Source organism: Varroa jacobsoni, unplaced genomic scaffold, assembly GCF_002532875.2.
Source record: "Varroa jacobsoni isolate VJ856 unplaced genomic scaffold, vjacob_1.0 scaffold_922, whole genome shotgun sequence".
Classification (NCBI taxonomy): Eukaryota; Metazoa; Arthropoda; class Arachnida; order Mesostigmata; family Varroidae; genus Varroa; species Varroa jacobsoni.
This window is the reverse complement of record NW_019213824.1, coordinates 1-12,402: the sequence shown is the minus strand read 5'-3', so window position 1 is coordinate 12,402 and position 12,402 is coordinate 1. Positions and strand designations below refer to the sequence as shown.

The 12,402-nt window shown below is 40.7% G+C and overlaps 1 long non-coding RNA gene across 1 annotated transcript; it reads left to right on the top strand.

Moving 5' to 3' along the window:
* Window positions 1-7,551: 7,551 nt before the first annotated feature.
* Window positions 7,552-8,867, top strand: LOC147752869 (uncharacterized). Its single transcript, XR_015312893.1, has 3 exons — window positions 7,552-7,681; window positions 7,820-8,063; window positions 8,348-8,867. It is a non-coding gene; the product is annotated as an uncharacterized LOC147752869 (long non-coding RNA).
* The last annotated feature ends 3,535 nt before the right edge of the window (window positions 8,868-12,402 follow it).

The window sequence follows — 12,402 nt, the reverse complement described above, 5'->3', positions numbered from 1 at the left end:
AGGCAAGCAATTACAAAAGTAAAACGTACGGACAAAGGCAAGGTCTCTCACGACTTGAAAAGTTATCATTTTACATTTGCATTTGTACACATATCTGTTAGGAGGCCTGCCTTGTATACCACACATTGATCAAAACTGAATTCTTATTTCCGTACACGATTTGGGCAGGAGGCGAATCGCAGAGAAGCGTCTGTCAAGGTAATCCATTGATGAACTCATCAGATTCAGATCTCTTTCTCTCATCGTGAATCGCTCGTCCTACCAGCCGACCTGTTTAGATCGGAAGAGTTCTAATTCGATGGAACAGGTCTGGGTTATAATTCGGCCATCGTTTGCATTTCTAGGGCCTTTATACTCAACCCAGTCTGCATTAATTACTTCACTGCGTTTCAGAGCACCCTTTTCAGATCTTACTAGATCCTATAAGCTGCCTATACTGAGGCTTATCCGAAGTGTAGCTGTACTCTATCAAAGAGAAGACTTTTGAACGAAATTGTTCTTCTACCCAGTACTTGTATGATGGAGAGATGACCTTTTCCGCATCGCGCGGGCATAGATATGCATCCGGTCAAACGTTTGACAAGGGATTTGTTTTGAGCTCTTATGGAACTCACCTAATTTAATTTTTATTGCTTTCAATAAATTACATTTTTCAGTGATGCTAATCCAAGGTATCCATGACAGTAAGGTAAAAAAAAAAACTCGTATCTGTGCATACGGCGTTTGAGGTCAGTCGGCCAAGTATCTTTACTCATCATCGTACTTTGTATTTTACAATTGCTCAGAGCCTAACATGGCATTGTGCCTGAAATAGAGACCTTCAGCTGTAATACAGTAACGCTAAATTCAACAAACGGTGCACATCGTTCAATCTCTTTTACCCGGATCTCGTTGGTGTATTACTTGCATATTCTCTAGCGGTAAAGAGACAACAGAAAAGGCCGTGACAGATATCGAACCATCCATTTAATTGCATGGAGAACAAACTGAGATAACATGTAAGCACGGCAACAAATGCCGAGAAATGTCCAAAAGAACAGTGCGCCAAGTTTTAAAGCAAACCGCGAAGTTGCCAAAATAAGTTACATTCGAACCAATGTAATATTTCACTATGTTATAGTTGTGTTAATGTTAACGTCCTTCTTACTCGACGGCCACATTTCATAAATAGGGCCTGTGAAACCCATGTAAAAGTTGAAACATCGACTACGACTGTAAAACGGTGAACTTTACGATATTATTTAACTTTTTCAAGATATACGTTAACATACGCGTGTAGCTACAGGATAACTTATGCTCAATATATTAATCCTTAGTTGTAATAGAAAACATCAATTTGTCCGTTATGCAAAATAACATTATATAAACGGCGATTATTGTCGCTATGCCTCGATCATTGCTGTTTAGGCAACCACCTTGGGATTTGCTCAGAACGAAGCACGCAATTTCCATTAATTTTTTTCATCAATCGGGCGACACACGTCGTAGTTCCCCAGTGATAGGAAGTCCACTTTATAGGTTTCGCTTTCAAACAATCCCGTAGGAAAAAATCCAGCAGGGTTTAGCTCTGATATTGACTGAACGACTACATCATGGGTGTTTCGTAAGAGGTTATGCGTTCATCAAATTTGTCTTTCAGTAACTTCAGCTTTCTAAACGTGCGACGGCAGACGCTACCGTTTTGTTGGAGCGCTAACTCACTTAGTTTTGGCTGCGGAAAGTCACTAAGTGTCAAGAATCATCAACAGTTAAATAAAAGGATCAGCCCAATGACACTTTCGGCCAAAAACGTTATACGGTTCCTTTATCGCCATAAAGTGAGAAATCTACCATGACCATCTATGGTCCCTTCCTTTTGTTGTTTATTGAAGATGTGCGAACAAAATCAAGGTTACAGTGGAGCTGCTTTTGAGTTCAGCTGTACTCCGTAAGGCTGAGTTCCTCAAACAAACGAATTTTGTTAAACTGAAAAAGAGGCTTTTTGTGCTATATAAATCGGGTAGTATTCTGTGACATGCCTAACTACTACACCCGGACAGAAATGGATACGCCTCGATTTTTTTAACATATTTCCAATTAGTGCACTAACGACTTCTGCTATATAGACTTTCTGTAGATGCCGAAGACAAGCTAGGACGAGTAAGTGACTTCTAACTTCAGGACAAGGCTGCGAGAATATGCTGGGCTATATAATTGCGGATAGTGGACAACATAATTTTGAAACAATCGCGTTCGTAAAAGGAATCGATAACACCAGTTCTCCGACTTAAGGTCATGATAAAACAGGCTTATTATTTTCTGCCGGTTCCTGGAACCACCATCTCAGCTTCATTCGCGACCTAACTATAACGTACACGTTTGAATGAAATCGGGGGTTCTATGACCCTACATTATTATAGTAGTGTTACGTAACTACCGAGCGTAATTTGTGATGGTCCTTCTTTCGTTATGAAAGCAAGTCAGCCCAGCACGGCTTTACCAGCACCGCTTTTTTAGCCGAAATCAAAGTTTTCATGTTTCGTGTCAGACGGCTTCAGCATTCCGTGTCTCAGTTTCAGTTTGACAAATGCGGTACTTTCTAAATGATCGCATCATTTGTCACTAGGAAACAAAAAAAGGATAATGGAAAAACTAATTATCTAATATAGTTGAATTACCGCCAAGTTCAAATAATGATAATTATTAGTACTATCGATAATTTACTTATAGCAGGCGGTAACTCCCACAGCGGATTGCTTCCAGCAATTTGTCATGTTTTATCTACAGTTTTATCTAATTATTAGCTTTTCACTAATAGTAAGTCTCTGCGCTCTTTCAAGACGTTATAGCATTTCGAGGAAGAACATGGCACCGATGCTTGTTGTTCTCAACCTGATACCGGTAGTATAAAAGCGACTTTGTTTTATCTTCTATCTTCTGCGGAATATGGCCAGCCATATTGGCCACCATTGAAGATTTACAATCCTCGTGTCGACAACTCTTCTCGATCGACTCCAGAGGAAACAGCATCAGCGTACGAAACGATGGTTTGAAATAGCCATCTTTTCAATTTGCACAGTGCACCGATTTTCCCTTTCGTTTTTTGCTCTGCAATGGCCATGGCGACGAGTCAGCTCTATACACGGTTACAGCCGATTGCTAGTTGTTTCAGTCTATACACATCTATATATTTAAGTGTATAAAAAAAAATCAAACTCTACCACCTAGACAGTACAGAATACTTCTACGGTTCCTCATAGCGGATATGCGTAGGACCGCAGTCCTTTGTATTTCCAATAATGTCCGAAAAAGTCGCCAACGTTCTTTGCTGGCTATCGAAGACAACATGGCGTGAATAAGGCGAGCGGCTTAGTCTGAGCCGTATTGTGGTTAATATTTAGACACCGTCTGTCTGGACGACTGGTAAATTTCATGTTTTTTTTTTTACAAAAAAACAAAAAAGAACGCGAGCAGCTAACCCGCACTGCTGGTTTAGCACGCAGAGTATTTGCTACTGTTTCCCACCAAATGTCAGTTATCGTCTATTGGCTGTGGACAATATGCTGACTTGTAGGCACTAGATCTTCTTCCTGACAGAACGCTCTCTCATATGGAACCGGATGTCCACTGATGTGAAATTTCTCTGAATAATAAAGACCCATATTTAACATATATGTACATGGAAAATTTATTTTTGTTTTCGTTTCCATCTTAATGCCTACAACATCTCTCAGTATGCTGGCTTTTTTAAAGTAATTAAATGTACTCAAACAGAATTTCAGACCTTGTAAGTCGTTCAGCGCATAGGAATTCCCGAATAAGATCTCTCTTCACTATTTTACTGTCCGAGATGCACGCGTCCCAGGGATCACGACGGGATACAACAGATTCTCGAAAACAAACTTTGCTATAGATAGCGCCACCAGTTATTATTGTTTGCTGCCTCATAAACTACCTAGAAACATTCTCAAAGAAGAATCTATGCAAAGCATTTTGGCGAAGGCTATGAATAAAATAGCTCCTACTTTTGGCCTGTTTTATCACCCAGTTACGCAACGGCAGCTACGATATAGACACTCGAACTAGATACTTGTTATTACTGGCTGATTGTTATCGAATGGACTGAGTCTACGTGCTGTCTGTCGTTTTGCGCGGCTGGTGCAGGGTCGGTGAAGGGGTTTTTGCTGCGCCCAACTGACACATCTCGAAATGAGATATTTACTACGAACTTAAAGACGGCCCGTACCTACTGCAGCTTACCCCCCACCCGCCCTCGTTTTGAGGTCTGACGTATCCAAGTGGGCATCGCTACCCGCATCGCAGACCCGGTCACCGCAGTCGCGGACGTCAGTACTACAAACTAAACCACTTCAGCATGTTTTCATCGCTTAGAATAGTTGGCTTCCGCCAATCAGACATAAGCAGATTTCGCTATTTCTGCTGCAACGGTATACGAAGCAGAAGCAAAAAAAGGACCAAGGCGCTGAGAAGCTCTACAGGAGAAAAAAAGGAAATGCGACATACACCGTCACACTGAGATAACGGCACACTGTCGCGTATCGCTACTCGGGTCGCTATAGAGTCCGTTAGAAAGATAGAAAAACACTTGTCGAAAAATGACAAAGACGACGAGAACGCATTCTCTTTGGCTAGCAGATAGTATATTCGTGCACATTTAAACATATAGGGTCCGCGTGGCTTGAAAACACTGATAAACAACCTATAAGCATAAATAAATAGTTACTTTTATGTATAGCAGAGATATTGTTATCATCCACTCGTTCATTATAAGGAAGCCTCTGATGTTGTGGGAGTAATGCAGGCACCTCTATACGTCTCCGACATGATCCTTCAATTGGCGTATTTTTCCACTTGCATATTAGCTACATACGTTTATTTGGTACTGTGTGCTATCTGTTTACTCCTATAACGACATCCTTCCCTATGGTAAGTCGGCGCAGGGGCTCTCCGTTATACAAATTGTGGAAGTGATGATTTAGTTATATACAGCAGATCCGGACAGATCTTCGCAATACACCGCTGTAGGCCTACGGTATGTGGGTCGATATCGTAGTGGGTTCGCGATGCGACACTGTCTCGTTTATTGACAGGCGTTAGGGAGGAGCTAATTCTGACCAGTGGATAGGCCCTCTAGATAGGTTCTGAGGGTTGCCATAGCAGGCAACGTAGATAGGGCTACGTGCGTGAGCCTGTCTGGGTCGAGTTTCAAATGCCCGCTCTGGTTCACTTGACTAAAAAGAGCAATAACGAGAAGCTGAATGATACCAAAAACAGTGGCAATATCAGTCAATTATTGTCACATTCTGTATTCTGTCGATTTATCTATCAATAAAAGATGCTCTACAATGATAGTTGAATAACTCGTAGATGACACTATAGGCCTAGATATCACTATGAATCTGTAAGATTCACAATCTTTTGTTTTTTCTTAGCTATGTACGTTCGCTTCTATGAGAGCCTCAAGAATCGTTATTTCTGATCTGACCGAATTCTACAATATACAAGCTGGCTTCCATCGCAGTCTGAGCTTAAGAAAACGTTTAGCTTATTTAACAAAAGGTCTTCAAACGCTACTTCGAGTCCTCAATACATTTGTTGCATCTTTACGCTACGTAGCCTAGCTTCTATCTGAAAAAATAATGGCCATAGTGAAGTGAAGTACCCCTCCCCTCCCCTCTCCCCCATCCCCCCCCCCCACCCACCCCTATTACCACATGTATCAAATGGTAAGCATTTGAATTAAGTAAGAGTACGCAGAATGTGAAGATCGAGCGAATTCGAGATAGTGTCATAAGTACCGATAGCATAAACAAATAACTCGATTTGTACACCGTTCATTTGGCGTTTGGATTTTGATCGATAGTAGATCCGATAGAAACTCACCGATGTTTTCGATAACCCTCAAGTTCCTTTAAAAGAAAGATAATCGTATCTGACAGTTAAGACATCTATGATACCGCTGGCCACAGCACCAGCGTCCTATATACTCAATTTTTATTCAAAAATTTACTCGATAATTTAACGATAAAGACGATGCTAGCGGTTTCTTCTCATTCAAAGCGTATGTGTACTGCTTGCAAGCAACCAATCAATCAGAAATCGCTGATCTTTGATATCCGAGTAAGGGGCACAGTTTGAAAAATAGCTTTCCCCTGCAGATAAATGTGCTTCTACCCAGGTGTCAAGGAATGGACCTACGGCCTATAACTGATATCAGTGTGATATCAACTAATGTTATTCTTCTTACGCGTCAGATTTAACAACCGTAAGGAAAAACTGCAAGCGTGATCGACATTAACGTAGGGTTGACAACTAGACCAGTCACACACTGCGTAGATGGCATCGAGTTTTATATGTAAATACACCTCAGACTCAATTCTGTTCCCTTTAGGACACTCACCCTTTTTCTTGTCTGTGCAGTTCTATTCCACAGATCTATGAAATTAAGTTACAATCCGTGTGTATTCACCTTTCGGGGTTGAGCCTTTCGCTCTCCTAATGCAGTCACTAACAATCTTCAAGTTAAGTTTCATAGCCAGAAGTTTATTTCACTCGTAAATTCCAAGTAGTCTTCATCCTCACAGCATATTCATTTATTACACTAATTATATATTCCTGGTTGCAAACGAGACCGACTGGTCCTGCGTAGAGGGACGGGTTCACCGTTATATTGTGATCACACAAGGCAGCTGTTCCTATCGGCATACCCACGTTTAGTGCTAGACAGACACATTAAATTATGGTTATTGTTACTGCGCCGATTCTTCGATCATCTTCAGTCATCAATGCAAATTGACTACCGCAACCGCGATTACCAACGATGAGCGATACGATCGCACTTGAGATCGCCTCTATCCTACGGTCGAAACATCAATCCGGGCGACCGAGTCGGTTCTGCTGACTGTCTTCAGCTTCCCCATCGAATAATCTCGGTTTGTTAAAGCGCACACTGGGCAAAGCTTGCCGTCCTTCCCTGTTACACACTATGTGTTAAATCAAATCGACGACTAGCGACCGACGGGCGGCAGACATCAGCAATGTCGGGGGTCGCGTTTCGGGCCGCACCGTCTTGTATCCGTGCGCCTCTGCCTTCTGTTAGTTCTGTCTACTTGAAACTCTTCGCCGGTTCCGTAGCGCACCGGAGCAGTTCTCGCGCCAAGACGCCAATCTGCTCGCGGAGTTGTCGTTTCGTGCGCGCCTCACGTGACGGGAAAGGGAAGTCCAAAAGAGAATGGATAGCTATAGGGCTATGGCAACGGGATGAGGCGAACGGCTATGCGGCTACAGGACTGCTTGCGCTAAGGTAATCCCGGCGTGAGGGCGGCCCTTTCCACAGTTTCGAAAAGTCTATGCTTCGTTATCTTTGGTGTTTGAGAAACAGTCACCCCCGAAGTTTTCGAGAGATGATCCCGGTAGGGGATTCTGTAGGACAAAAAAAACGAACATTGGGATGAGGCTAAGCCAACGGCTGGTCAACTGGCAGCGGAACATGACAGACGGATGGGCATACTAGATCGCCTGAAAGCTAACTCCTACGCAGAGAGCAGCTGCGGGAAAACCCGCCAAGTATACCTCTTCAGACATACAATCGAACAGATTTGTTTGTGTTTGATTAAGCTGTCGATTCAACTGCTGTCGATTCAACTGCCGTCGTCAATACGTTAGTGGCATTAGAACAGCTGTGCGTAGCAATTCAATATATACGCTTATTGAAGAAGTATGTATTTAGATTCAACAATCAGAGACAATCCACCACAACATCTTATCTAGCTCGACAGCTTTTAACAGGTTCGCTCTATTAAATTCTCGAAATGTACAGGTGTATGAAGCTATCGGCATCGTTGAAAGTGCCAGGTTGGTTTGTATATCCGAAGTAAAGCAAAATGAAAATACGGATGCGAACAGTGGCAATACCTCGATCTGTAATTAGCTTCAGGCCAGAGTCAGCTGCCAAATAAAGTCAACCGTATATATTTCCGTAGTATCAGGAAAAGCCCTGTTTCTGCAACGAACAAAAGGCGTCGCCGTTACAACGATAGAAGAACAAGTAAACTAACTACCAGGTGAAGAGAAATCTTCGAAGATTAGATCTGCTTTTAACATGATCTGAACTACCGATTATAGTCAAACAGGACCTAAGGTATGCCAGTGCTTGACAAAGGTATTATTGCTAAGGAAAGCCTGTTTCACGAAGCAAGCTAAACAGAAAACAGACTACCATTGTTCCTCATTGTTTATCTAATATGTACTCGACTAGAAAATAGGGTTTCGTCGAAGCACCGATAGAAGCAAGTTGGAAATGTTGTTACTACAGCAAATAATCTCTTTGTCGTTACTATTATTCCAGTTGAACATGAAGCGAGTCATTACCTGAATGAAGTGCCATTACAACTCATGCGAACGACACCATTTAAGTATCACGTAAATGTTAAGTGACGACACTGCCCTTACCTCCCTAAAGGCTTTTGAGTTTCAATTATGTGTCACTCGTCTGAAGTGAACGACGAACGTCATTGGGGTATCTCTCCTTCTGCAGTTCACCTTCAGATCTTCACGAAAGTACCTATTGTCGCATTACAAGAACAAATCACTTCTCACAACGAAAGTCTTCACGATATTAAGTTCATTTGATTCGATGAGTTCTTTAGCTTTAACTACAATCATCGTTGACAAAAAGACCGCATTTACCTAATGAGTCTCTAACGTTGCTGCCAAAAGCCATTATTCTTCAATGTGTTGTGATAACAACAGAAATCATATTACTCAAACAAAATGAAGAAGGATACCTCGCCCCTTGCAGAAGCTAATTATAAAATACGTACTATGCTTGTCAATATATAGCAGAAGGGTTAGTTACTTGTTTTTAATTTCGGCTGCTCTTCAATTGTAACAAATCAAGCCCTTTCCCTATATGCAAAGTTAATGAGTAGTTGTTATTCAAGATACTAAGCTCTCCCATTGTCGGCGTAGTCTGACGGTGGCCAACTTTTCTTTAGTCGCAGTGCTCACTTAGTTCTCCGTGCCTAGTTCTAGGTCGGTGCTTGGTTTATAATTTTTCTCATTTAGGTTTAATAGAACCTCGACTCCGGGGGAGACGTTTACCTACATTCGACGCACGCTGGGGAAGTCGGCAATGCCCTCTTCACTCTTCCTCCTCTGATAACTTCATAACTTCCATCACGCACTCGGATCCAGTTTTTCCCATCATAAAGCATTTATTTCATGATAGCAGCAGTCCTCGACGAATGGCCTACTTTTCATTCAACGTCTGCGTTGCGAAGATCATGCAGCGCTTCAGTGTACGGGTGATGTTGAATAATCTGACACTAATACGTGGTGAAGTTTATACAAATCGACCATACTGGGTGTTCAGAAATGCGCTCAACCCCGTCAGGATGAAGTGGAGAAATAGCAGCCTGTCGATGCTCTCGTCCTTGCACGTCCTTATCTCTCAAAAGAGTGTCTATTTTCCAGAAATTAGCCTGCAAAGTGCGCCTCTGAAGAATGTGATGAACATACATCTAAGTTGAGAATAGCCCTTTAAACGAATACTAGTTATACTTTAATTGAAACTAGTTCTTTTATCATATTAATAACATGCTCTGGCAGAATGTAAGGACTTTTTGCAGTCATGTGACGAAACAGTATCTATGCAAAATAGTTTATAGTACGGATGATAGCGATGTGTTGTGTATGCTATTTATTGCCTAGTTTCTATATATAAAATGTATAAGCAGTAGGCCAATTCTCAAGACTCACTTTTACTGGCTCAGGGCATCTGGTTGCCTAGAACGGTCTTATGAGCAACGATTATGTATCCGCCAGCCAAGAGAAGCGTTCTTATATTCTATTCATGTGAACATAAAAAGACGTATTAAGCGTGCATGATCGCCCACTATTGCATACTGCTACGTGCAAGTACACCAAATATCTGTCCTGTGCGTTTTCTGCTTCGTGGTACCAGCCGTTGTCACTTATGACTGCACCGAAAATCACAATTTAGCATAGATTTATTTACAATGCTATTGGCACAGTATTTAAGAAGCGAACTTCACCGCGAACTTTTTTTTAAGTTGAATGCAGTAACAATCACTGGTAACCGGCCATACATCGCTGAGAGAAGAACTAAAAGATCGGAAACTTGAATAAGGTTTAAGAGCGAATACCCAAAGTTTTACAAAGTCGAAAAGCTATTTTATCTAAATATTATGATGGATTTAGCTTCAATGTTAAAGAATTACAATAGAGTTTGTGTGATCTAGATGAACGCATAGTTATGGATACGTATCGTTCTTAGTGCTCTGAAAGACACCCCTAATAAATTACATGCTGTTTAGACGGAACCCAGCAATGGTCACTAGATGAAAGTTTCAATATTTCTTTTTCATTAACTTCAGCACTAAAACCAATTCCATACTCTGAGAATTTGAAGAGGAAAAGATACGCGCTCCCATTGAATATATAGCTAGAGCTATGCACAATTTGTAGATTGCGCAGGTGGCCGACGAGTGTGCACTGAGCTCGAATGGGAACTTTTTTTATTCATTAAATCAATTGGCAAAAATTATTGACGGAGCCGCGTTTTCCCCACCGCAAAGCCCCACCTGTCTATTAAATCCTATGTGGACGATTGCCATAGTACAGGATAGCACACACCAACGATTCGCGTCCTTTCAATATCAAATTGCCAACTTTTCCCGACACGAAATTTATCGTATTATCTATCTATCTATCTATACAATTTGTTTCGTAATGAAAAAGAGACAGCTTCTTGCGCTTTATCTTTTATTATTCCGTCGATGACATAGCTATAATTAGATATCTCGTGCACTTAGCTACCTAGAGATATATATATATATATTAAATATTATTTTATTTACACAGACCGTACCTATGAAATAGATTCCTTGCTTATAGCTCCGTCAGTACGATCATGGACAACAAAGTTCCTAACTGAATTGTACACCCTTTACCTCTTTGGCATTATCTGTAGTATCGCGGATGTTTCTATAATTTTTTTGCTAAGCTTTTCTTTAGAGATGGGCTCTGCTGGCTGGATCTCATGTTGAAGCCAAACTGAGATGATTCCATTTATATTTTATCATGTTTTCTTCCTCCGCTAACTTTTCATATTCCCGTGAAACTTAGGATTTACTAGCAGTCACTGCTGTTGGACATCTAAAACCAGAGTATGTTCAACTGTGTCTATCGTTAGATATAGTTCCGACTCTTTTCGTACGCCGCGTTAAATACTGAAATCTCCTATATAAAACACTGACATAGGCGACTAGGTACATATATACATAATATAAGGTGACGGAAACCTACATGTCACAATCCTATTTTTGGTGAATGTAATGATAAATTTGAGACAGGCCGCAGAGACAGCTCCGTAAGTAAAATAGTAATATAAAATATAATAATTATTTGTTTCGTTGATATTATGCCACGTTTTTCAGTCTATTGAACCAAATAAGTTTACGACGTAATCTCAGAATCACACAAATCAATATATCATCGTATGATAATTGTTACGAGATAATCTCTTATATGTTCATCAAGTTACTACGCACAAAAAATCGTATCGAGATACTAAATAACAGGTTGAACCATATCGATCTTGTACGATCGAACAGGACCTCTAAAGGGCCTTTTCAGTTATTGATAGGACCACATTGTTATCTTTGGGACGATTTTGGTTGTTTCTTTAATTGCCTCGTGTTTCTATAACATCTCCAACTATCCTTTCTGTGATACACGGGATGTTTATATATATATATATATGTTATTATGTGTGGATGTATACTATTCTCGGTCTGAAAATATATTATTTCGCTCATTTTCAATGTAATACTCGACAATCTACTGTTGCGCAGGCTGATCTAAACGTGAATACTATCTATCCGCCATTACTTGCTTAATTTTTTTTTATCTATTTCCCTATTTATTATATGATAACGTTCTATCCAGTTCTTGGTTTGATTTGTGCTGTACATTGAGATTCAACCCAACTATTTTATGCTAGGAGGATATAGTGAACGCTATGTACAAACTGACTTTTCATTAGTTCAGTGTGTAAACTTTTTCGCAGATTGACACTAATGTCGTCTGCTGCAGTTGAGCTTTTTAATTAGCTTAAACCCGAATCGTTTTCGGAAAAAAATTTTTCCTTTTTGTTATAGTTTTTTTGGGGTGGGGTGGAGGGGGAGTAATTTGGGTGGTTACTGTGTGTGGCCGGTGGTGATGTTAATCATAAAAACAGCCAAATTATGCCCCGGGCATATATTACGCCAAAAAGGCCGAAAGGAACAGAAAGCTCTGCTTTCTCTTTTCACGTATCATTGAATGTTGTAAGCAAATTCATCGAAAATCGTCAGTTTCGTCTTTTCAAGCATTTACTAC